The sequence below is a fragment of the Mytilus edulis genome, chromosome 1, assembly GCF_963676685.1.
Source record: "Mytilus edulis chromosome 1, xbMytEdul2.2, whole genome shotgun sequence".
NCBI lineage: Eukaryota > Metazoa > Mollusca > Bivalvia > Mytilida > Mytilidae > Mytilus > Mytilus edulis.
Genome location: NC_092344.1, coordinates 39,225,581 through 39,252,186, shown reverse-complemented (window position 1 = coordinate 39,252,186; position 26,606 = coordinate 39,225,581). Strand labels below are relative to the sequence as shown.

Here is a 26,606-nt window from a genome sequence, read left to right as displayed (position 1 = left end):
GTAGGATAGCAAGTGGTTTAAATATAAGCCTGTTGAGAATAAATTGCATGAAAGTTTTTCCCTAAAAAGGCAAAAATCTTTGTTTCAGCCCATACTGCTTGTAAGAAAAGTTATTTGCAAGAGTCTTTTTGTGCTCAGATTTGTTGTATCATGTCACATGAGTATAGAAATGATAAAAAAGACACACATTTTTATTTTTTATAGCCTCAATATGCATTTTTAAATGTAAATATGTGGCACGGCCTTAATTGACCCTAAATTTTTTCCAGTCTTACTTGGCCTAAGACCCTTTTAAACTAATATGATATGTTATTTGTAACTTTTCTTTCCATTTAAAGTACTTTAAATACATATGTAAGGATTATTTATAACCAAAAAGCTTCACAAATTTAAAATTGCTGGAAAATATTACATCTTCATGTAAGGCTCCACTTCATTGAAAAACCTGAATTTTTAGGCGCAGGCTCATATAAATTTGACTTATGAATAATTATGCCAAGTCTGATAAATCAAATGAGTACTCTATTGCTTTTAGTACATGATAAGTTATATATTAAGGCATTTAACAAGTATTTTTTTGCAATATTTAAATTTTTAAAGCCCCAAATGTTGATAGTTGAAATTTTTCAATTTTAACGTCAAAATTTTACACGCAAAGATGAGTATAGAACTAAACTTAATGTCTATAATATACATCCTATTGTCATGAAACTTTGTAAGTAGTGTTATAATACATTAAGCTTTGTTCATACCAAGTTTTTTTAAGATTTGTCTACTCTTTCTACCCTATTAGGTCCGAGACCACCATTGTCGTCCCTTGATTTTCGTTGTTCACAAATATAGTCCCTAGTGTTGACAGTGGGTTACTTGCCATTAATTTTTATACCCCTTCCAAATTTATTTCTCCATGTTCACTGCCTCAAATTGCAAGAAGGGGGTTGAAATTACACTGTAAAAAAATTTGGGTCCAGAATTTTAAAGGAAAGTAGTGATTTGGTCCAGCTGAAAAAGGTTGAAAATGAGCACTTCGGAAGCTGTCGAAAGATTTCAAGACGCCCTAAACATAAAATTGGCCATATTTTGAGTTAGAGGCGATGAAGTTTTCTATAAATTTGATATAATTTGTCCCAAAAGTAGTACAACACACTGTAAAAGTTTCTTTGAGAAAGCGCAGGTGGGATTTTTTTTATTTTCATTTATGTTCTAAAAGAAATGCACTACGAATTAATTGTGTTCTCGGACCTAAGAGGTGAAATCTGTAAATATAGAATTTGTACTCTGGCAACTTCCCTAAATGATTTGATGGTGTCAACTTGTCAAATAGCATGAAACTAAAGGATTTAAACTTTTATTTTATAGAATTTCTGCCAAAACGACCAATTTTGACATTTTATGGTCAAAATAGGCATTTTATAACTTTTTCAATATTGATGCATAAATGGCATCCTGACTTTCTATCTGACAGATTTTTATGTGTCAATATTTGTGTTTCTATGCCTTTACCTGCTTCTTTTACTTATTTATGAACTCTGAATCTACAGAAAAGAAGTTTATCTCAGATAAAATGTGCAAAATGTGTTGTATGAATGACCCTTGTCTAACGCCTTGTTTGGATGAAGGCAATAGTGGGGAGCTTGGTATATAAAATTTGATGTCCATATTAAAGACTTCACTAAATTTGTATCAAATGCACTTTACAATGTCTATTGTACCTGTTCCATTTCACATACTATATTTCTTTTCTTCTGTAGGATAGCAAGTGGTTTAAATATAAGCCTGTTGAGAATAAATTGCATGAAAGTTTTTCCCTAAAAAGGCAAAAATCTTTGTTTCAGCCCATACTGCTTGTAAGAAAAGTTATTTGCAAGAGTCTTTTTGTGCTCAGATTTGTTGTATCATGTCACATGAGTATAGAAATGATAAAAAAGACACACATTTTTATTTTTTATAGCCTCAATATGCATTTTTAAATGTAAATATGTGGCACGGCCTTAATTGACCCTAAATTTTTTCCAGTCTTACTTGGCCTAAGACCCTTTTAAACTAATATGATATGTTATTTGTAACTTTTCTTTCCATTTAAAGTACTTTAAATACATATGTAAGGATTATTTATAACCAAAAAGCTTCACAAATTTAAAATTGCTGGAAAATATTACATCTTCATGTAAGGCTCCACTTCATTGAAAAACCTGAATTTTTAGGCGCAGGCTCATATAAATTTGACTTATGAATAATTATGCCAAGTCTGATAAATCAAATGAGTACTCTATTGCTTTTAGTACATGATAAGTTATATATTAAGGCATTTAACAAGTATTTTTTTGCAATATTTAAATTTTTAAAGCCCCAAATGTTGATAGTTGAAATTTTTCAATTTTAACGTCAAAATTTTACACGCAAAGATGAGTATAGAACTAAACTTAATGTCTATAATATACATCCTATTGTCATGAAACTTTGTAAGTAGTGTTATAATACATTAAGCTTTGTTCATACCAAGTTTTTTTAAGATTTGTCTACTCTTTCTACCCAAGAGGTGAAATCTGTAAATATAGAATTTGTACTCTGGCAACTTCCCTAAATGATTTGATGGTGTCAACTTGTCAAATAGCATGAAACTAAAGGATTTAAACTTTTATTTTATAGAATTTCTGCCAAAACGACCAATTTTGACATTTTATGGTCAAAATAGGCATTTTATAACTTTTTCAATATTGATGCATAAATGGCATCCTGACTTTCTATCTGACAGATTTTTATGTGTCAATATTTGTGTTTCTATGCCTTTACCTGCTTCTTTTACTTATTTATGAACTCTGAATCTACAGAAAAGAAGTTTATCTCAGATAAAATGTGCAAAATGTGTTGTATGAATGACCCTTGTCTAACGCCTTGTTTGGATGAAGGCAATAGTGGGGAGCTTGGTATATAAAATTTGATGTCCATATTAAAGACTTCACTAAATTTGTATCAAATGCACTTTACAATGTCTATTGTACCTGTTCCATTTCACATACTATATTTCTTTTCTTCTGTAGGATAGCAAGTGGTTTAAATATAAGCCTGTTGAGAATAAATTGCATGAAAGTTTTTCCCTAAAAAGGCAAAAATCTTTGTTTCAGCCCATACTGCTTGTAAGAAAAGTTATTTGCAAGAGTCTTTTTGTGCTCAGATTTGTTGTATCATGTCACATGAGTATAGAAATGATAAAAAAGACACACATTTTTATTTTTTATAGCCTCAATATGCATTTTTAAATGTAAATATGTGGCACGGCCTTAATTGACCCTAAATTTTTTCCAGTCTTACTTGGCCTAAGACCCTTTTAAACTAATATGATATGTTATTTGTAACTTTTCTTTCCATTTAAAGTACTTTAAATACATATGTAAGGATTATTTATAACCAAAAAGCTTCACAAATTTAAAATTGCTGGAAAATATTACATCTTCATGTAAGGCTCCACTTCATTGAAAAACCTGAATTTTTAGGCGCAGGCTCATATAAATTTGACTTATGAATAATTATGCCAAGTCTGATAAATCAAATGAGTACTCTATTGCTTTTAGTACATGATAAGTTATATATTAAGGCATTTAACAAGTATTTTTTTGCAATATTTAAATTTTTAAAGCCCCAAATGTTGATAGTTGAAATTTTTCAATTTTAACGTCAAAATTTTACACGCAAAGATGAGTATAGAACTAAACTTAATGTCTATAATATACATCCTATTGTCATGAAACTTTGTAAGTAGTGTTATAATACATTAAGCTTTGTTCATACCAAGTTTTTTTAAGATTTGTCTACTCTTTCTACCCTATTAGGTCCGAGACCACCATTGTCGTCCCTTGATTTTCGTTGTTCACAAATATAGTCCCTAGTGTTGACAGTGGGTTACTTGCCATTAATTTTTATACCCCTTCCAAATTTATTTCTCCATGTTCACTGCCTCAAATTGCAAGAAGGGGGTTGAAATTACACTGTAAAAAAATTTGGGTCCAGAATTTTAAAGGAAAGTAGTGATTTGGTCCAGCTGAAAAAGGTTGAAAATGAGCACTTCGGAAGCTGTCGAAAGATTTCAAGACGCCCTAAACATAAAATTGGCCATATTTTGAGTTAGAGGCGATGAAGTTTTCTATAAATTTGATATAATTTGTCCCAAAAGTAGTACAACACACTGTAAAAGTTTCTTTGAGAAAGCGCAGGTGGGATTTTTTTTATTTTCATTTATGTTCTAAAAGAAATGCACTACGAATTAATTGTGTTCTCGGACCTAAGAGGTGAAATCTGTAAATATAGAATTTGTACTCTGGCAACTTCCCTAAATGATTTGATGGTGTCAACTTGTCAAATAGCATGAAACTAAAGGATTTAAACTTTTATTTTATAGAATTTCTGCCAAAACGACCAATTTTGACATTTTATGGTCAAAATAGGCATTTTATAACTTTTTCAATATTGATGCATAAATGGCATCCTGACTTTCTATCTGACAGATTTTTATGTGTCAATATTTGTGTTTCTATGCCTTTACCTGCTTCTTTTACTTATTTATGAACTCTGAATCTACAGAAAAGAAGTTTATCTCAGATAAAATGTGCAAAATGTGTTGTATGAATGACCCTTGTCTAACGCCTTGTTTGGATGAAGGCAATAGTGGGGAGCTTGGTATATAAAATTTGATGTCCATATTAAAGACTTCACTAAATTTGTATCAAATGCACTTTACAATGTCTATTGTACCTGTTCCATTTCACATACTATATTTCTTTTCTTCTGTAGGATAGCAAGTGGTTTAAATATAAGCCTGTTGAGAATAAATTGCATGAAAGTTTTTCCCTAAAAAGGCAAAAATCTTTGTTTCAGCCCATACTGCTTGTAAGAAAAGTTATTTGCAAGAGTCTTTTTGTGCTCAGATTTGTTGTATCATGTCACATGAGTATAGAAATGATAAAAAAGACACACATTTTTATTTTTTATAGCCTCAATATGCATTTTTAAATGTAAATATGTGGCACGGCCTTAATTGACCCTAAATTTTTTCCAGTCTTACTTGGCCTAAGACCCTTTTAAACTAATATGATATGTTATTTGTAACTTTTCTTTCCATTTAAAGTACTTTAAATACATATGTAAGGATTATTTATAACCAAAAAGCTTCACAAATTTAAAATTGCTGGAAAATATTACATCTTCATGTAAGGCTCCACTTCATTGAAAAACCTGAATTTTTAGGCGCAGGCTCATATAAATTTGACTTATGAATAATTATGCCAAGTCTGATAAATCAAATGAGTACTCTATTGCTTTTAGTACATGATAAGTTATATATTAAGGCATTTAACAAGTATTTTTTTGCAATATTTAAATTTTTAAAGCCCCAAATGTTGATAGTTGAAATTTTTCAATTTTAACGTCAAAATTTTACACGCAAAGATGAGTATAGAACTAAACTTAATGTCTATAATATACATCCTATTGTCATGAAACTTTGTAAGTAGTGTTATAATACATTAAGCTTTGTTCATACCAAGTTTTTTTAAGATTTGTCTACTCTTTCTACCCTATTAGGTCCGAGACCACCATTGTCGTCCCTTGATTTTCGTTGTTCACAAATATAGTCCCTAGTGTTGACAGTGGGTTACTTGCCATTAATTTTTATACCCCTTCCAAATTTATTTCTCCATGTTCACTGCCTCAAATTGCAAGAAGGGGGTTGAAATTACACTGTAAAAAAATTTGGGTCCAGAATTTTAAAGGAAAGTAGTGATTTGGTCCAGCTGAAAAAGGTTGAAAATGAGCACTTCGGAAGCTGTCGAAAGATTTCAAGACGCCCTAAACATAAAATTGGCCATATTTTGAGTTAGAGGCGATGAAGTTTTCTATAAATTTGATATAATTTGTCCCAAAAGTAGTACAACACACTGTAAAAGTTTCTTTGAGAAAGCGCAGGTGGGATTTTTTTTATTTTCATTTATGTTCTAAAAGAAATGCACTACGAATTAATTGTGTTCTCGGACCTAAGAGGTGAAATCTGTAAATATAGAATTTGTACTCTGGCAACTTCCCTAAATGATTTGATGGTGTCAACTTGTCAAATAGCATGAAACTAAAGGATTTAAACTTTTATTTTATAGAATTTCTGCCAAAACGACCAATTTTGACATTTTATGGTCAAAATAGGCATTTTATAACTTTTTCAATATTGATGCATAAATGGCATCCTGACTTTCTATCTGACAGATTTTTATGTGTCAATATTTGTGTTTCTATGCCTTTACCTGCTTCTTTTACTTATTTATGAACTCTGAATCTACAGAAAAGAAGTTTATCTCAGATAAAATGTGCAAAATGTGTTGTATGAATGACCCTTGTCTAACGCCTTGTTTGGATGAAGGCAATAGTGGGGAGCTTGGTATATAAAATTTGATGTCCATATTAAAGACTTCACTAAATTTGTATCAAATGCACTTTACAATGTCTATTGTACCTGTTCCATTTCACATACTATATTTCTTTTCTTCTGTAGGATAGCAAGTGGTTTAAATATAAGCCTGTTGAGAATAAATTGCATGAAAGTTTTTCCCTAAAAAGGCAAAAATCTTTGTTTCAGCCCATACTGCTTGTAAGAAAAGTTATTTGCAAGAGTCTTTTTGTGCTCAGATTTGTTGTATCATGTCACATGAGTATAGAAATGATAAAAAAGACACACATTTTTATTTTTTATAGCCTCAATATGCATTTTTAAATGTAAATATGTGGCACGGCCTTAATTGACCCTAAATTTTTTCCAGTCTTACTTGGCCTAAGACCCTTTTAAACTAATATGATATGTTATTTGTAACTTTTCTTTCCATTTAAAGTACTTTAAATACATATGTAAGGATTATTTATAACCAAAAAGCTTCACAAATTTAAAATTGCTGGAAAATATTACATCTTCATGTAAGGCTCCACTTCATTGAAAAACCTGAATTTTTAGGCGCAGGCTCATATAAATTTGACTTATGAATAATTATGCCAAGTCTGATAAATCAAATGAGTACTCTATTGCTTTTAGTACATGATAAGTTATATATTAAGGCATTTAACAAGTATTTTTTTGCAATATTTAAATTTTTAAAGCCCCAAATGTTGATAGTTGAAATTTTTCAATTTTAACGTCAAAATTTTACACGCAAAGATGAGTATAGAACTAAACTTAATGTCTATAATATACATCCTATTGTCATGAAACTTTGTAAGTAGTGTTATAATACATTAAGCTTTGTTCATACCAAGTTTTTTAAGATTTGTCTACTCTTTCTACCCTATTAGGTCCGAGACCACCATTGTCGTCCCTTGATTTTCGTTGTTCACAAATATAGTCCCTAGTGTTGACAGTGGGTTACTTGCCATTAATTTTTATACCCCTTCCAAATTTATTTCTCCATGTTCACTGCCTCAAATTGCAAGAAGGGGGTTGAAATTACACTGTAAAAAAATTTGGGTCCAGAATTTTAAAGGAAAGTAGTGATTTGGTCCAGCTGAAAAAGGTTGAAAATGAGCACTTCGGAAGCTGTCGAAAGATTTCAAGACGCCCTAAACATAAAATTGGCCATATTTTGAGTTAGAGGCGATGAAGTTTTCTATAAATTTGATATAATTTGTCCCAAAAGTAGTACAACACACTGTAAAAGTTTCTTTGAGAAAGCGCAGGTGGGATTTTTTTTATTTTCATTTATGTTCTAAAAGAAATGCACTACGAATTAATTGTGTTCTCGGACCTAAGAGGTGAAATCTGTAAATATAGAATTTGTACTCTGGCAACTTCCCTAAATGATTTGATGGTGTCAACTTGTCAAATAGCATGAAACTAAAGGATTTAAACTTTTATTTTATAGAATTTCTGCCAAAACGACCAATTTTGACATTTTATGGTCAAAATAGGCATTTTATAACTTTTTCAATATTGATGCATAAATGGCATCCTGACTTTCTATCTGACAGATTTTTATGTGTCAATATTTGTGTTTCTATGCCTTTACCTGCTTCTTTTACTTATTTATGAACTCTGAATCTACAGAAAAGAAGTTTATCTCAGATAAAATGTGCAAAATGTGTTGTATGAATGACCCTTGTCTAACGCCTTGTTTGGATGAAGGCAATAGTGGGGAGCTTGGTATATAAAATTTGATGTCCATATTAAAGACTTCACTAAATTTGTATCAAATGCACTTTACAATGTCTATTGTACCTGTTCCATTTCACATACTATATTTCTTTTCTTCTGTAGGATAGCAAGTGGTTTAAATATAAGCCTGTTGAGAATAAATTGCATGAAAGTTTTTCCCTAAAAAGGCAAAAATCTTTGTTTCAGCCCATACTGCTTGTAAGAAAAGTTATTTGCAAGAGTCTTTTTGTGCTCAGATTTGTTGTATCATGTCACATGAGTATAGAAATGATAAAAAAGACACACATTTTTATTTTTTATAGCCTCAATATGCATTTTTAAATGTAAATATGTGGCACGGCCTTAATTGACCCTAAATTTTTTCCAGTCTTACTTGGCCTAAGACCCTTTTAAACTAATATGATATGTTATTTGTAACTTTTCTTTCCATTTAAAGTACTTTAAATACATATGTAAGGATTATTTATAACCAAAAAGCTTCACAAATTTAAAATTGCTGGAAAATATTACATCTTCATGTAAGGCTCCACTTCATTGAAAAACCTGAATTTTTAGGCGCAGGCTCATATAAATTTGACTTATGAATAATTATGCCAAGTCTGATAAATCAAATGAGTACTCTATTGCTTTTAGTACATGATAAGTTATATATTAAGGCATTTAACAAGTATTTTTTTGCAATATTTAAATTTTTAAAGCCCCAAATGTTGATAGTTGAAATTTTTCAATTTTAACGTCAAAATTTTACACGCAAAGATGAGTATAGAACTAAACTTAATGTCTATAATATACATCCTATTGTCATGAAACTTTGTAAGTAGTGTTATAATACATTAAGCTTTGTTCATACCAAGTTTTTTTAAGATTTGTCTACTCTTTCTACCCTATTAGGTCCGAGACCACCATTGTCGTCCCTTGATTTTCGTTGTTCACAAATATAGTCCCTAGTGTTGACAGTGGGTTACTTGCCATTAATTTTTATACCCCTTCCAAATTTATTTCTCCATGTTCACTGCCTCAAATTGCAAGAAGGGGGTTGAAATTACACTGTAAAAAAATTTGGGTCCAGAATTTTAAAGGAAAGTAGTGATTTGGTCCAGCTGAAAAAGGTTGAAAATGAGCACTTCGGAAGCTGTCGAAAGATTTCAAGACGCCCTAAACATAAAATTGGCCATATTTTGAGTTAGAGGCGATGAAGTTTTCTATAAATTTGATATAATTTGTCCCAAAAGTAGTACAACACACTGTAAAAGTTTCTTTGAGAAAGCGCAGGTGGGATTTTTTTTATTTTCATTTATGTTCTAAAAGAAATGCACTACGAATTAATTGTGTTCTCGGACCATATGTAGGACTCTAAAGTGCGATGGGACGCTAAAGTACGATGGCCTCGCTAAAATGCGATGGTCTACGCTAAAGTGTGATGCTGCCATACGCTAAAGTCCGATGGTCCGCCTAAATATAAACGTGAGAAACGTAGTTCGATAATGTACAAACTAAAAAAAAAAAAACATGCCGGAAGATAGATTAGGAATTTTTTATTAACAATTTTTACACCATATGCCCATGACTTACGAGTAATTGATATAATTTAACCGTTCTTTGTCGGCTGAATCACAATGTTTATTTTTTTCGAGTGCTGGAAGAAGGACTTGTATCCTAGTCTACCATTTTACTATATAAATACAAAACAGTATACGCATACTTATCCTGCTTCTATTTGAAGCGAACGGATACATTCGAGTCATTGTTTATGTGGCAGCTTACGGTGTGATCCGTGTTGAAATGACATCGATTTTAATGAAAAGTAACGTCGGTAAAATAGAGATACATGTTATCATGCGTGAACTATAAATAATCTGCTAAAACATTAGTTCATTCTGAACATTGTAGGAAAATAAAACATGTATTTGTACTCTCTACAATAAAGGAGAAAGCTCGGCGAACATTGCATTTCTCTCGCATTTAGATTAAAGCTTATACAAATAAATGTTGCATATTCCGACAAAGAGCGAATTTTGTATTTTTAATTTTCAATGACAAATGTTAAGACTCGGTCACACCTTAACGGATAGCTCGAACGGATGCCTAACGGATAACTTTTTTTTCAAACCGTTCATGTCCGTTAGACGTCCCTCCATATCCGTTGCATGTCCGTTAAGCGTATGTTTTATCCGTCGACGAAGGGATCTTACATGGATAAATGCCAATAAAAAATTTCGCGTCAGAAATGACAATTAGATATTTTTAAGGTTCATGAATTCTTATTATTCATAATCGATCTTAGGGTCAGGACACTTGTTCACAATCAATCAGCTCTTATTCAGACCAGATACTGCCCTTTGGTGGCATTTTGGAGGACAAACCAAAACCATATACACAGAAACATTTTGAATATTTATGCGATTTACATGTATTATTATTATCGCCTTTAATTTTTCCTTATATCTTGTTCGTCCGTTTTATCCGGTACGCTTCCGTTAGGTGTCCGTTTTATGCGGTACTCCTCCGTTGGATGTACTTTCGACATTTGTTCTGTCCGTTACGTTCCCGTTTCTCGCACGTTGCATATCCGGTGTGTGTCCGTTATGCATTCGTTACGCGTCCGATTTATTTGGTCAGTACATCAACGGTCTGTCTCCCAACGGATAAAAATTTTGTCAACGGTCAATTTTTATTCTATCCGTAAGTCGTTCGTTCGTGCTATCCGGTAACGTGTGACCGAGGCTTAAGGGAGGTTGTAACATTAGTGTGAACGGCAACCTACACTGCTCTTTTTTCAAAATCTACAAGGGTGTCTTTTACGTGCAAGAGATATTGCTCTCTCTTAACACGGGTCAGCCATTTATCGTCCCCTTCCGACGGACTATCATCGTTTCCTTCAGACCATACTCGCAAATGGTGTCATGGGAGTTCCGAAAATTTTCATCCCGGAACGGGAATCGAACCAGGAACCTTTGTGTTACATTTAGTAGTTCGATTCATTAAACACTACACCACGGATCTCATTTGGGAATTAAAATGGAAAGGTCACAACTTAGAAGCTAAAATCATTTCTTTTGTTCTAAAGTTTTGTTTTCAACCGACCCTCATTGTCAACTTCTAGATTTAAATCAAGATATGAGGCAGATTTAGCAGTTAAACGGAAAGTTCCTAATCAAATGGCAAATTCAAAAGCTCAAACACATAAAATGAATTATTAACAATTGTCATATGACTATAAACATGGTACAGTAATTTTCTTATGTAGAAAGTGTTGGATTGAAACTGATTTTATAGCTATCTAAAAAAGTTATCAAAGGTACCAGGATTATAATTTAGTACGCCACACGCGCGTTTCGTCTACATATAAAGACTCATCATTGACGCTCATATCAAATTATTTATAAAGCCAAACAAGTAAAAAGTTGAAGAGCATTGAGGATCCAAAATTCCAAAAAGCCTTTCACTTTTATGACAGTCGCAACAAATTCCATAATATTGACAACGATGCAAGAACAAAATGAACACAAAATAGGTAAAAATGTCAAAAAAAAGGGGTACAGTAGTCAACAATGTCTTATCGTCTTAATTTTTATAAAAACAAACAAATGTAACAAAGAAGCACAAAAAGGCATACATCAAATTAACAACCTTTTAGTATACGATTTTTGTTATATTTGTAAATTCCACCCGTAAAAGATTTTAAGTGCTGGAACCAAATCAATACCATGACAGACACAGGATCGCGCGTTTGACGTCACACAGGTAGAAATAAATTAATTGTGTCGTTCAATGAATGACGGGATGAGTACAGAGTCATTCCAAATGAATATCACAAAAAACAGACTTAACAGTAAAAGTAATATTAACAAAGACAAATAAAAAAATACTATAAACTCGTTATTTTGATGATAAACAGCATCAGTACGCAATATCTATAGCTACGTCAAGACCATCGTGTATTATTTGTGTGAAGTTGATACGGAATATTTATCAACAAGGGTTGAGATCTCACAAACATGTTTAACCCCGCCGCATTTTTGCGCCTGTCCCAAGTCAGGAACCTCTGGCCTTTGTTAGTCTTGTATTATTTTAATTTTAGTTTCTTGTGTACAATTTGGAAATTAGTATGGCGTTTATTACCACTGGACTAGTATATATTTGTTTAGGGGCCAGCTGAGGGACGCCTCCGGGTGCGGGAATTTCTCGCTACATTGAAGACCTGTTGATGACCCTCTGCTGTTGTTTTATATTTGGTCGGGTTGTTGTCTCTTTGACACATTCCCCATTTCCATTCTCAATTTTATTGGTATGCTCATAATTATAAATTAACTGTGAACAAAACTCTGATATACTAAGGCTTTTCTAATTCAGGAATAGATTACCTAAGCTGTATTTGGCAAAACTTTTAGGAATATTTTAGTCCCCAATGCTCTTCAACATCGTACTTTATTTGGCTATTAACATTATTTGATTCGAGCGTCACAGATGAGTCTTTTGTAGACGAACGCGCGTCTGGCGTAAATATAAAAATTCATTCCTGGTATCTATGAAAAAGGACGACGTTCTTTGATATACCCTGGTTCATCAACTCACTGCTCAGACACTGGTGACGTTTTACAAAGTCTTAGTAGGAGCTCCAAGCTCTTGAATACCAAATGAGTTGGGGAAATGTATATTACATATGCAGATGAAGTTGTATCTTGTTCTATCTTGCTACTTAGGTGTGGGAAATTGATTATTTAAAATTTAAAATCGTGTTGATGTCGTAGATTCTGGTACTGAGATGACTGTATGTCAGTCAAATTCGAGTTATAAGTTTAACCCTCTTGCTGCCGGAGGGACACATGTGTCCACACCGACTATAAATGAGGCGGAGGAAACGATACATTATTTCCTTAAAATGATACATAGTTTATGAAATTTGCGAAAGCATTACACCGAACAATTTGATTACTGCATTAAACAATTGAGCCTGAAACGATCATGCTCGTGCCGTAACATCTTTAAATTTAATTATTTAGAAAAGGCTTCTTTTTAGATTTTTAGCAGGTAGCTGAATTGAATTATTTAATCACTTGTATACAAAAAAGGTCTAACTCCATTGAGGTTTAAAAAATTTTTTTTATACAAATATCATTTAGAATATGCTATGGCACGCGTGACGATTTTTTAAGTTTGTCAATTTTCCCAACCTTAGTAGTACTGTAATAAAGTTCGTTTATCAACGTAATAACGTGTTCTAGTGTTCGTTTTTAGCTTTTAGTTTTCTGTTTCTTCAATTTTTGGAAATATCCTTTTGGTGTGGGTCAGTACTTATACATCCCGTAATGATTTTATTGTCATATAATCAATTCTTTTTGCATTCTTGTCTTTCATTTTTGCTTTGCCTATGTGACTCTTTCTTTGTTGACACATTTGTTTGTTTGAATAATGATTTATAGTATGCCAGTGTTCACTACTGTAACCAAAATTCTGACATATAATTTAACATACACTCGGGGCATACATTGTATAGGTGATTTCAGTTTTATGATTCAATAATTCATTGACAGATTCATTTACCAACAAGCAGATTAAGATTCATGCTTTCATGCAGTATTATATAAGTCTAAGGTTGTTTGTGAATTACTTTCAGGCTATCATCTAGAAACAGCATCCTTGGTTTTGGTATTGATTAAGACTTTAACTTTAAGAAACAAATTAACAACCTAGTTGATGTGATGTGACAAACAGACAAACAATAGTACACATGACACAATATAGAAAACTAAAGAATAAGCAACACGAACCCCACCAAAACCTAGGGGTGATTTCAGGTGCTCCAGAAGTGCCAATATACGGCCTTCAACACGGAGCCATGGATATTAGAATATAAACACATGATACCAACAAAGACCACCTTCTCGAAATTATAAAATGTAAGATTGCTGCTTCAAAACTCACTATTCACCTAACAATGACACATTCTGGTCTCTACCATGTTTTCCTTAGATGGCGCTTCGGTTGTCAACACTTCTTTCTTGTTAATGAATATATAAGCCAAAGAAAAGAAGACAACTTTTTACAACTTTAAACCTTTTTAATACTTTAACAATTATTAAAATTTAAACAAAACAAATTAGAAATTAAAACAGGAATATATTAAAAACAAACAGTAATCGTAACAATAAATATGCATAAATGACTTAAACTTTAACAATATGTTTTGGGCAAAACATTCTGTCTTTTGCCCACTTGTTCAATGCTTTCAGTCCAGCTGCAGTTGTTGGGTAATAAATACACAGACATCTACAACGTACTCACCAACTGCAGTTTTTATGAGAACATTGAACCCAGTGGCTCAAAAAATCTGCATCCGAATTGTACACAATTGAACAGATACCACATTTGTCCTTTTTAGCGGCCTGAGTGACTGTTTTTTGGTTCACTTCTGATAATTGCAGAGGCTCCTTAACGTGGCTTGCAGTAATTGCAAGTAATGCATCTGATTGCTGTTGTTGTCCTGGCTCAGCTTCAATCTCCTGTAAATGGTCATCAACTGCCACCAGTTCAGGAAAGTTTGTTGATTCAAATGCCTGAAAGTTTAACATAGTAAATGAAGCCTGTGTGACTGTCAGTAAGACAGGGTTGAAAACCAAAGCGTTATATAAATATAAAGGTTATCAAATGACAAAAGACAACTCAGGAACTGATCAGACACACAAAAGCAAACAATAACATTTAATATTGAAATCTAATTTTCGCAAATCGCCAAATTAAAAGTGAACATGCAAAGCAAAAATTACCCCCTACACAGTATTCTGTATCCAAAGCATTAGTCGCAGTATTTAGAACTTGACAACATCATGATATCTGTTAAAAGTATTTTGTTTGAAAGTAATATCTTAATGGCGTGAAGTAGTCAAGCTCCTCTGTATGTGTATGTTCGGGTTGTTTGTATCATTACAGATTTAGTATGGCTTAATTATTTAAGTTTTCTCTTATTTTTGAGTGTAATTTCACATTGCGATAAGACGTGTCACGGTACTTGTCTATCCCAAATTCATTTATTTGGTTTTGGTGTTATATTTGCTATTCTCGTAGAATTTTGTCTGATGCTTGGTCCGTTTCTGTGTGTGTTACATTTTAGTGTTGTGTCGTTGTTCTCCTCTTATATTTAATGCGTTTCCCTCGGTTTTAGTTTGTTACCCCGATTTTGTTTTTTGTCCATGGATTTTTGAGTTTTGAACAGCGGTATACTACTGTTGGCTTTATTTAATTAAGTTGAAGATAATAATATATACACATTCGAAATAAGATGATTATTTCTTAATCAAATCACCTTGGATTTCCCATTGTGCCAGGTTGGGATAACAATTCCCTTCACATGGGCCCCTGATGAGTAGTGCAACTCTGAAGCCTTCTTCAGTAAGGTCTTGGTCCTTGTGTAGTAAGCATCACCTCGGCTTCTACCCTCCCTTGTCACTGTGGTTTCAAATTTTCCATCCTCTGTGAAGTTGCTTTTTTGTATGAAGAAGTTCTACTTGTTGCCATATCTACAAATTTACATATTCTGTTGATTGTTGATTGTTTCAACAAGAACCATTGGTTTTCATTCTGTTCATGGACCCCACCCCCCTTTTTTAAATTTCAACCTTTTTATCTAAAGATTATAGGATATACACACAAGAGACATTCATTTGCACTTGGACATATCTAATCATTACATATATCAGTAATATAAAAATATAATTTCTCTTCTTACATTGTTGAACAACCAATACACCAACGTAACCCCAAAAGGCCCAACAAATTGTGGTGCTCCATAAAAGGAGGATGTGTTTTATTAGAGTGTATCCATTTTGAAATGATGAAGCATGGTTACATAATATGAATCTTGTTTTTTGATTATTGTTATTAAGTCAGAATAATTTTAATGTAGTATTTGAATCTCAATTTTTTGTTTATGCTTCGATGGATTTTGAAAAGCTTAAAGCTTAAGCCTTTGGTAGAATTTGTGTCTTTCAATGTTGTGATGTTTTACTATTGTTCAAGGTAAGGGAGAAGACTCGGTACTTATTTACATTTATAAACCTGCTGCATTTGTTTGCACAGGTACGGTCTTTCGTGTTTCTCGTTTGTTATATATATATCAGACCGTTCTCTTTCCGGTTTAAATGATTTAACACTAGTAATGTTTTGGGCCCTTATTTAGCATAATAGCTTGCTGTTCTGAGTTGGCCAAGGTTCCGTGTCGGTTGATGTCCTTACTTCGACTTAATGGTTTTCTTTTTCAAAATAAGACTTTTTGTTCGATAGTTGTCTCATTTGCACTCAATTATTTCATGCATATTCAGGACGAAAATGAAATGAAATGTATACACAAAATAACCATACCATTATGCTTCGATGGATTTTGAAAAGCTTAAAGCTTAAGCCTTTGGTAGAATTTATGTCTTTCAATGTTGTGATGTTTTACTATTGTTCAAGGTAAGGGAGAAGACTCGGTACTTATTTACATTTATAAACCTGCTGCATTTGTTTGCACAGGTACGGTCTTTAGTGTTTCTTTTTTGTTATATATATATCAGACCGTTCTCTTTCCGGTTTAAATGATTTAACACTAGTAATGTTTTGGGGCCTTTTTTAGCATAATAGCTTGCTGTTCTGAGTTGGCCAAGGTTCCGTGTCGGTTGATGTCCTTACTTTGACTTAATGGTTTTCTTTTTCAAAATAAGACTTTTTGTTCGATAGTTGTCTCATTTGCACTCAATTATTTCATGCATATTCAGGACGAAAATGAAATGAAATGTATACACAAAATAACCATACCCTGCTAGACATGTACAATGTGCACAATATATGTCTGCTGTATCTTTAGCTAAACAGACCCAAGGTTGGTGTGGTTTGTCCCGAATTTTCATCGACCCTATTACATCAGCTTTCAAAAAACAGAAAGGACTTCCGTTGACATCATAAATCTTTATCTGGTCTACATGACCACTTTCAACATACCTAATGAAGTACAATAAGAAAAAACATACTTCTAAGTAATAGTTTAAAAATATAATAAGATTACAGTAGAAAAGTGCTAGACAAAATATATAGTTTTGTAAGCTTAAACTGAACTGTTTTCTTTTCCAAAATGTACTTTGGATAGCTAGACATGAATAACTTTCTTTATCATATATATACATGTATTTAGTTAAATGAAAATATTTTATAATTAACTTTATACAACTTTGGATGGATATTCCTGGTTGAGGCACAAGGCAGTTTCCTCCATTTGCACCAGCAGAAATGTTACGTGTACCCATATTTATGATAAATAAATTTGACTGAATAATGAATTAAGGAAAAAGTTCCTGTAAATGATGACAATAATTATCTCATCAAATATCATGTATAAAAATATATTTAACTATTTTCTTCTAAAAAATAATAGACATTAAGTTTTTAACAATATCAAACACTAAATTTGAAGAAATTTTCAATAAATTTAACATGTAAAAAACAAAACAATTTCATGCATTTTTATATAGTATGGGTACAAGTAACATAGTGAATGTAAGCCTTGGGTGGGAATCGAACCCACGTACCAGGAGCAGCAATCCAAACTTTTTGAAATTAAAGACTGCATCTGATTTATAATGGGAATATTACATTGATTGATTGTCGGTTGCTTAACGTCCAGTGGCAAATATTACATGCATATTCAGGTGTAATACCACCATTGATTTTTCCCTATTAGTCTTTGTTAAATTGGCACTTTTAAAAAAATCGTACAGTATTTACCTTTATTTCAACCAAAGAAATACTTTGCATGTGTAAAGTTCAATCCTTTCCAGTGATACAGTGAAAATTTCACACTACATTTCATTGCATATAAGAAAGTAACCACCGCCGAGGGTAGACAACCCAATTTTTACACTGTTATTTACTGGTTACCTGCTTTGGTAACTAAGTAACCTTAACGTTCCAAAATATTTTATAAGACCATCAAATAAAAACAGAATGATGCTTTCAGACACCCAACATACATATTTACGACTCAGAAAAATTTAAGTGCATTGAAATGCAGGGTTAATTTTCTACAACTGTCAAATTCAAGGGAATATTTTTTTAGGCCTACTTTCGTATGCAACCGGATGTGACGTACCATGATTTGGTGGTATTACACCTAAAGAACACCTAAATGTCAAATAAACTTCATGCAATTTTTTCCCCTCCAATTGCAAGTTATTTCAAGCATAACTGTCAAGTTTTGTCTCAGTCAGAACTATAGTTTCAGAGAAAATCACTATAATGTAAGGCCATATCCTACGGCAATTTCAGTCCAATTTCTTCGAAAAATCCTAATTTCAGTGTATCATTATAAAATGCAGTGTAGATTAATATCTGATCATAAACTCATGATATATGCATTCAAACAATTAAATAGAATACAAAAGACAACTTTAAGATGATAAACAATTTTATTGCACCTTTTAGAGTTCATTTGAAGGTCTGTTTTGGTCTGTTTTGGTCCATTTTTCCTCCTTCCTTCCTTTTTCATCAAAACTTGATATCTTTTGTCTAAAAAATAAAACAAATGTGATTATTTTCCCACAAAAATGAAATAAATGTAATGTTAAATCAATAATTAAAGTGTTTTAGCTGAAAGAACTGTCTCTATAAATGTTAACAGTCTACACGGAAGTTTCTATAAGCCCTTATGTGTAACTTGAGTTTTTGGTCTGTTCCCCTAGTGTGAGAAATAACGGTTCCCTTTCAGTCAATCATTTATTGCTACTGGTATCAAAGTCTTTTTATTTACTCGTAACAGTATATTTCTAATAGATTTACACAAAAAGTCCACTTTCTTGTATTTTACATTAGAAAATGGGGAGAAAGAGTAATAAAAAAATACCTCAAAATGTTTTTAAAAAGGGTTATGTCCCTTGGAATGCTGGTACAAAAAATAATTGGTAAGAATTATAAAGTTTAAGTATGTGAGACTGGATTCTGATGTGTATAAATCCAGGACAAATAAGTGTTTAGATGAGTTATTGTCTGTGCAAAATGTAGACGGCACAATGGCAAATTGTAAACTTTTGCGGCCAAAACAAAAAAAAACATGATGATAGTTGATACATACTTTAATGCTGAAGTGTCATCTGCAGACCAATTCACATATAAGATTTTTCAACAGAATGCTCTTCAGAACATGGTTAACACTGAAATAAAAAATTCACATGTTGTATAAACAAAACAAAAACTGTAAGGGTAATTTAAAATTTAACACAGTAATCTAAATACAGCTTCGTCTGTCCACCCATTTGACTAAGAAAACACCCGTAAACCCCCATTTCAATGCAATTTTACCTCAAACTTACTTTCTGTGTCTAAATCCATTCCGAATAGTCCATGTTTACAATGTATGAACTGGTTTATTAATAACTTTTAAAAATGAAAGTACAATAGGGTCACGAGTGCACATTTACTTTCCCTAAATAGGTGTAATACCACCATTGATTTTTCCCTATTAGTCTTTGTTAAATTGGCACTTTTAAAAAAATCGTACAGTATTTACCTTTATTTCAACCAAAGAAATACTTTGCATGTGTAAAGTTCAATCCTTTCCAGTGATACAGTGAAAATTTCACACTACATTTCATTGCATATAAGAAAGTAACCACCGCCGAGGGTAGACAACCCAATTTTTACACTGTTATTTACTGGTTACCTGCTTTGGTAACTAAGTAACCTTAACGTTCCAAAATATTTTATAAGACCATCAAATAAAAACAGAATGATGCTTTCAGACACCCAACATACATATTTACGACTCAGAAAAATTTAAGTGCATTGAAATGCAGGGTTAATTTTCTACAACTGTCAAATTCAAGGGAATATTTTTTTAGGCCTACTTTCGTATGCAACCGGATGTGACGTACCATGATTTGGTGGTATTACACCTAAAGGACGAGAACAAGTTCACAATAAATACAATAGGTAGGTTAATACGATAGAGGCCGTCTGGGATGATGGTTGGGGAAATTTTGACTGCCACTAGAAAATGAGGGTATCTTGGATAGGGGCAGAAATTTTGCCTTGCAACAGGCCACCTACGGACTCCTCAAAAGAGTTGTTGCAAGGGTTCTTAACGTGCAAAGAGCGTGGCACTCTCTGTACACGAGGCATCAGATTTAACATCCCCCTTCTGACCGGACATGACTGCGAACTTGATACATTCTGCACAGCCAAATGGACGCCCCACTTCGGCAAGCAATTTACTGCCGGTCTGGAGAAGACCAAGTGACCATATTTCTATACCCCAGTCACCCTTGGGGGTTGGGACTATTACACTATTTCACTTAGATAAAATAAAAGAGACATCAACTTGCTTATCACTGTACCCAAATAGCATCAAGTCAATAACAGTTAAGAGATGTGGAATGATATCTTACTTAAGAACCATTTACCATAAGGGAAAAGATGTGAAAAACTGTACGAGCTACAATGTACAAAAATGTAGTAAAACTGTCTACCATGTCACACCAGAATCATGTCTTTAAAGCTTAAATAGGCCATACCAACAGTAAAAGGTTAAAAAATGTGTTTTAAAATTCATACTGAAAATAAATAATAAATTAAACCAGTCTGAGAACAACTATCTAATGTGGAAGTGGACACTTTAATACAATGCATTTTATGCTCAAAAATTAATTTTAGTGTACATATAAAAATTATTCTTTAAGTAGCTAGTTTTAAGTTAAATATATATGTACAGATGATGCCAAACTAACTACATTTAATTTGTTAGTCTGGATAGTTATTTAAATGTAATGAAAAGTTTATATTTCTACCACTGAATATTTATTCTATTCAGGGATTAAGTACCCATAAATGCGAGTGAGAATCTTTCCCAATTTGTTCAACTGGTGTCCTTTTCAAATTTAATGGTTGTTCTCTCATTCTATGTCGAAACGCGGAAAAAATTAGTGACTCTACCTATAAGCTTCTAAGCTTGTATACGCTTTCATTGAACTTTTGTTGAACACTGGCGGTGTTTCTATCAAATAAAGGTAAACTTGACCGAAGTCAAGTTCAGGCCAAATACTGGGGTCGTTCACCCATTCAGATTTAGTGATAGCATAAGGATCAGGGAGCCTATCGAGTCCTTTGTTGTATGCCAATTTCTCCTGGTATCGTGTCCTTGCCTCGGCCGGTAACCCGTAGGCATACGGGGATAACTTTTCTTTCTTCTGCATTGTTTATGCTTTCCCGCCAATGACAACAACAATAACAAGTATGGCGGATTTTGACGGCCAGTTCATTGCGCAAGCGTGAGAAAGGGAATTCCGTAAAATCTCCTATATATGAACTTTCGATAAATAACAACTCACTTTGTTTTTGATGCTGACACTTTGTTATTGAATGAAAAGAAAGAGCGCGTCCTTGAAATCGTTAGTTTTACCGATGCTGGGTCGTTTAAATTACCGATTTCGTTAAAAGTACCGATCCGTCCTGACTGAATGACGTCATCAAATTCACGTTTGAAAACGCTTACCTACAATTTACAGTACTAAAACAGTTAAATAAAGACAACAGTAGTATACCGCTGTTCTAAACTCATAAATCCATGGACAAAAAACAAAATCGGGGTAACAAACTAAAACTGAGGGAAACGCATTAAATATAGGAGAATAAAATGTAACACACACAGAAACGGACTAAGCATTAGACAAAATCCTATGAGAATAACAAATATATCAATAAAAACCAAATACATGAATTTGGGATAGATAAGTACCGTGACACGTCTTATAGTAATGTGAATTCACACTCAAAAATAAGAGAAAACAAACGACACATCGGAAACACAACGTTAAAATGTAACACACACAGAAACGAACTATAATATAACAATGTTCATATTCCTGACTTGGTACAGGACATTTCTAAAGGAAAAAATGGTGGGTTGAACCTGATTTAAAAAAGTTAATTAATTGTATTGATACATCGTAAATAATATTAGGCTGTACAAATTCTCCATCAATGACCGTCCATGGTTAAATGAAACACATTTCTGTAACAGACGTCTTGTAACAAAATAAATAAATCTATGGAAAGCCAATTTGGACATTAATCCAAGCATAAAACATAACGGCAGTTTTTAAAATGAGTATTATTCTTAACAAAAAGAAAAGAAGCAAAAAAATGCGAACATTTATATTGTGTTTTTGCTATTAACAACAAATGTAAGTATAACTGAATGAATTTGAAGGAAAAAAAAGATAATTCTAATATAAAAACAAATAATAAATGTAACATTTTTTTTTCAGCATGATTAACTTGAAGACTGTATTTGTCAAAGTGTAATCTACAGAATATATTGATTTAAATCTCCATGAAATGCTGATGATGATTGTTTAGGTAACTTCATTTCATTTTTTTTTTTTAGATTAATCAATTTATTGGAATAACTTCTAATAGTGTGGTCTTTTCAAAATGAAATAATAAAAAATTACAACCCATAAAAAATTAACCCGAGGTACATATCAACTGATGGGATGTTAAAAAACAAAAGGAAACGAAACAGACATATCTGAAAAGAAATAGAATACTGTTCACAATGTACACTTAGTCCTAAGAATAAGGATACACCAAAACCCGCTGATAATGCAATTTAATAAAACATTTTCTTAAATAAAAAAAAAACATGACATTGTGTGATGTCTGCCTGACTATCTGGTGTTGGCGCTTATAAGCATTTTGTTTTCATTAAACTATTAAACTAGCCAATTTTAAACTTTAATTTTATCCTAAGCCCTAGGAATGTTCCGTTATTAAGAACAGCTATTTTCCTTTTCATGTGATAACTGCTATGACTATGGAAAATTGTGGAATTTGTGTTAAAGATGACGACAGAGAATCCCTGGTCAAGTTGTGAGAAAAGGGGAGTCATGGTATTGATAAAGCAAGCACGGAGATATGGGATGAATTGAATGTAGAGTCGGGTCAGTTTGTTCACCAATCCTGCAGAAGAACATATACAAATCCGACAGAAATTCTTAAATATAATAGACAAAAAAACATTCTGAAGGAAATTAAAGTCAATACTCCTTGTTTGCGTTCCAATTCAATTTCCATGATCACTTCTTTCTCTGTGGCAGAAAACCAACAAAAAATAAAAATAAAGGTAGTGAAGTTTTTCCTGTACGAACAGATGACTTTCAAACTAGAATTATTCAAGTATGCAATGAACGTGACGATAAATGGGCATCAGAAATCCAAGGAAGACTTCAATCAATAAGTGATCTGCATGCTGCAGATGCGCTGTACCATCAAGCATGCAGCGTGAATTTCAGGACAAACAAAAAGATTCCTTTAACGTTTTCACCTGAACCCAAGAAAAAAGAAAACAGCTGTGGGGATAGGCCAGCAGCTTATGTGGATTATTTCTTAAACAGTTGAAAACCTAAAAAAATCATGATGATGAACAAATCACGATTAAGGAACTAGTTGATAAAATGAACGATTCATGTGGAGAACAAGCCTACAGTTCTGTTCATTTGAAGAGAAAACTTAAGAACCATTTTAAAGATGATATTCTTATCACAGATATATCCGGAAAAAGTAGTATTGCTACACTAAGAGATAATGCTACAACCATTCTACAAAACTTTTACCATCGACCAAAGCCTCAAAATTCTGAAGATGAGGAACAAGCTATTATTTTAGCAGCTGCAAAGCTGATCAAAAGTGACATTCGATCAATAGAAACTTTGAAGGAATACTATCCATTTCCCTCAGACATAGCATCGATAGATCGGAATTTGCAATATGTCCCAGATACTCCTGATGTAAACAATTTTTGTTGAAAAAGACTCGAAACTGAAGATTGCAACAATTGGACAGGCAGTTATGCAAGCGTCTAGACCTCGTATACTTACACCTTTACAGCTCGGGCTTGGCATACAGCTTCACCATAATTTTGACTGCCACTTTCTTGTGTCGACCATACACCGTCTTGCATGGGTTTTGTACATCATTCTCCGAGGTTCAAAGATTTGAATCATCCGCCGTTATATCTCAGGGGATTGACCTGCCAGAAGATGTCAGCAATAGTTTTATTCAGTTTGTTGCAGACAATGTTGATCACAATATTTTAACACTGGATGGTAATGATACATTTCATGGGATGGGTCCTTATTGCAGGAATTACACCTTGAATAATGAAAACTGATGCCATTCTTAGCAGGGGATGTTTCTGCAGAAGATATAAAGTCAGACGCGAAAATCAACATTCAATATTACAAACCCCAAAATGACTTTACGGCAAAAATAGCATATCATGAGCTAGAAAAAAATCAGATCCCTGGCCAAGAGGAAGATGATTTAGATCAAGTGAACGAAAACAGAAGTGAAATATTACATGAAGCAGCTGATTTACATACAGAGTTATTAGAAGGAGACATTAGTTATTAAGGAAGACACCGATGTGCTAGTGGTACTATGTTCCAGGTCACAATCCGATCATCATAACATTTACTTCAAGCCTAAACAAAACACCCTAAGAATTAGGATAATGGGACATAAATAAAACAAAGGAAAGACTATATGCAACATCTTGCCTGTAATTCATGCATTCACTGGCTGCGACACCGTGTCATATATATTTGGACAAGGGAAGGGTGCTGAAAAATCATGTCATCACATTACATGCAAGAGCAAGCCATAACATTTCTGAACGACTCCAATCATAACGAAATAGCAAAATGGGTGAGGAAATATTTCTTCATCTGTATAGAGGATTAGAGTTAGAAAGTGTGGATCTGCTCAGATATAGGAAATTTGCCTCCACGGTTCTAGTTGGGAACATTCAGTACAGGTACACTCTGCCGCCTACATCCAGTGCAGCCAAAGGAGTAGGTCCGGTAAGGGCCGATTTTGGCCCCAAATTTCAGTTTCGTCTAACAAGATATTTAGGACACTTTTTAAACACTTAAGTGTCTATTTCAATTGATTTGATTCGATTAGTTTATGTAAAAGATTTTAACTGATTCAGTCATTAAAAACGCTCCGATTGAAGCTTAAATATGAAAAATCTATCAAATATGCCAAAAAACGTCACTTTTCAGATGGTTTTCGTCAAAAATGAAAGTGGCCGCATCCGTGTTCATCCTCAACCTTTATATATGTTATGTATTATCATCAAATACAACTTACATTTCAATATTATGAATGAACACGAATGCGGCCACTTTCATTTAAGACGGAAACCTTCTAAAATGTAACTAAAATGCTATAATTGTGAAGATTTCATTAATTAAGCATGACTTTATGATGCTTGTACACGATATATGTACATTGTATTGTCAAAAACAGCACATATTTATGTAGCAGAAGCATTCTACTTTCCAAAAAATAGCTAAAAGATTACATTTTCACAATTTTGCAAAACTGCCTCATTTTGGGGCCAAAAAGGGGTCTTACTGAACCTTCTCCTTTCATTCTCTTAGAACGTTCTACCAAAGTAAAATCTGGATACAAGATGATGCAGAAATAAACCCAATCGATTAGGGTTGGTATACAACAGGAAATAAACTTCTTCCAATTTCGGTCAACATTACCACCTGCATCAGACAGACTATTGAAAATTATTTGTTGTTATTGTAAGCAGAATTGTGATAACAAGCGATGCACTTGCAGGAAACATGGAATTGACTGTTTAGGCTGTGGTGAATTTCGAGGAATAAACTGTACAACTCACCAAATCTTACACAGTGTGAATTAGATTCAACGTAAATATTGAAATAACAACGAGTCGACCATAGAATGATATTTCTTTATTTGAAACATTATTTATACAAAGACCATTGAACAGCCTTTTGACTTTGAGAAACTATGTGTATACATATTAAAATTCTATGCTGTGAAAATTTGCTTCAGAATTTCATTTTACTACAAAATACCAATTTTCAACGATTGTTTGACAAAATCACCAATTTTTACCCACAAAATGGCTTGACTTGGGTCTAATGTCTTGTTATTCGCTAATATTGCATGATTTAAGAAGTTATAACTATTTGAAATCATTGCACTTGAAGATTTTGTTCGTAATTGCATAATATACAACAAATCCAGTTTTCAGCGATTTTTTTACAAAATTTTTACCCAAAAACTGGCTCAACTTGGTCTAATGCCTTTTAATTCGCTGATATGGCGTGATTTGAGAAGTTTTAACTATTTGAAAGCATGTCAGTTGAAGATTTTATTCAAAATTTCATTATATACAACAAATCCAGTTTTCAGCGATTTTTCATTAAAATTGCGTTTTTTTGCCCCAAAAAATGTGTTTTGGGCAACTACGATTTCTTAGGACTTTTAATATTTGATAAAGGACATGTATAGCTTTCAAATGACACCAAATTTGTTTCTGTTGCAATTTGTTTAAGCTTGGACCAAATTACACTTAGAT

The 26,606-nt window shown here is 32.9% G+C and overlaps 1 long non-coding RNA gene across 2 annotated transcripts; it reads right to left on the bottom strand.

Moving 5' to 3' along the window:
* Positions 1-18,596: 18,596 nt before the first annotated feature.
* Positions 18,597-19,846, bottom strand: LOC139482389 (uncharacterized). Of its 2 annotated transcripts, XR_011654845.1 has the most exons (3): positions 19,713-19,846; positions 19,278-19,356; positions 18,597-18,715 (listed from the first exon to the last, which is right to left on the bottom strand). It is a non-coding gene; the product is annotated as an uncharacterized lncRNA (long non-coding RNA). The 2 variants fall into 2 exon arrangements; XR_011654844.1 differs by lacking the exon at positions 19,713-19,846 and having other exon boundaries at positions 19,278-19,370.
* Between the last annotated feature and the right edge of the window lie 6,760 nt (positions 19,847-26,606).